Raw genomic sequence first — 1,501 nt, forward strand, 5'->3', positions numbered from 1 at the left:
TTCCTTCATGCTTTCCCAGGCTGGGAACCAACAGGGTTGACTACATGGAGAGTTGACTAGGGTGAACTCGGAATTCACTCTCTCAGGCAGGAGACTAGTTAAGGAGTGTTACTGATAACAAAGAAGAAAAGTTATACAACATTGATTATTATAAATTACTTTGTTCTCATCTGCTTTTAGCATTTGTCTCTTACAAATCCATTCCTGTAGAAACCTAACTCCTTCTCCATTCCCCTGTGGCAGCTCCCATCCCTAGTGATGGTTCCAGGGCATAGGGCAGCTCTTGATGCAGAACACATGGATGTGCAGGTGGGCAGCAATTTGGATGCACATGCTGACACAGTATCAGAGCAGGTTAAACAGGGACAGGATCAGGGCAATCCAGAGGACAATATACTTATCAATAAAGCTGTTAAAATGCTTGGTCAAGGAACAGCAATGCTGGGCCTATGAATGTTGTGTCATATAGATACATTTCACTCTTGGTCATGTGGGCAACCACCAGTTGATTTGTGATCTTGGCAGACACAAAGCCAAAAGTCAGGATGTAGAGGCAGAGATACCTCTCAAGGAGCTGCACAGCAGATTTCTTGTAGGTCATTGCAGCCAAGGCAATCACAGAGCCAATATGGAGAAAAGGTGAGAGGACAGTTGTTCCTGCTATAGTGGACCTATTTTTGCCAAATTCAGTTTGTACAGGAGAATATGGTTCCTGCTACAGTACAAGGAGCTGGGAGTATTTTCACTTGAATACTCAGTCTTAGAATCAGAGATTGCTAAAATGGTGGTCCTCCACTCACTGCCAGCAAATGCATGATTATTATGAAGATTTGTACTTTAGTCACATCTATCATGCTGAAGTGCAGTGTTCCTGAGATGTACGACTGTCAGTGCGTGCAGTAAAACAGGAATGTCACAGCAAAACAACAGAAGAACATCCAGTCAGGGTTGGTGACCCAGCTGCACAACAATACAAGTTCCCCAAACCACAAAGACTGTGGACAATGAATCACAGCCATGATGAAAAAGCTCTCCTAATGGAGTGCTGCTATTTGTCCTTCTTGCTTGTTTTCCATCTATTGCATCCAGGAACTGGAATGCCACAGGCACAAACAATGAATGTCCAGGAAGGCGCCTGCCCTGAAGCTGTTGAGCAGTAACATACTAATAACAGAGTTGTAAATATATTTTTTTAACAGTCTGATGATGGTGATCAGATTGGGGGCAATCCAGGCTGGAGAATGGATATCTGCAGTATGAATCCAATCTAACATTGCTCGAGCAGTTTCAGATTTCAAGCCATGCACCTTTACTATATATATTTTTTTTTTTGCCTGTTGCAAAATTTTCCATTCATGCTGCTCATACACAGGATTGCCATCTCTGAACATGACAGGACATGCTACAGGACATGCCATGTGTCCTGTGGGCTCCCACAGTCCTTATAGTATAGCATCACGTATAATTCTGGACCACCAAGTCACAGGTGGAGCAGGCGAAG

At 43.5% G+C, this 1,501-nt stretch overlaps 1 pseudogene; it reads right to left on the reverse strand.

The window, feature by feature from the left end:
* Positions 1 to 252: 252 nt before the first annotated feature.
* On the reverse strand, positions 253 to 1,274 carry LOC120747839 (choline/ethanolaminephosphotransferase 1-like; annotated as a pseudogene).
* Between the last annotated feature and the right edge of the window lie 227 nt (positions 1,275 to 1,501).

This window comes from Hirundo rustica, unplaced genomic scaffold (genome assembly GCF_015227805.2).
Source record: "Hirundo rustica isolate bHirRus1 unplaced genomic scaffold, bHirRus1.pri.v3 scaffold_220_arrow_ctg1, whole genome shotgun sequence".
Lineage (NCBI taxonomy): Eukaryota > Metazoa > Chordata > Aves > Passeriformes > Hirundinidae > Hirundo > Hirundo rustica.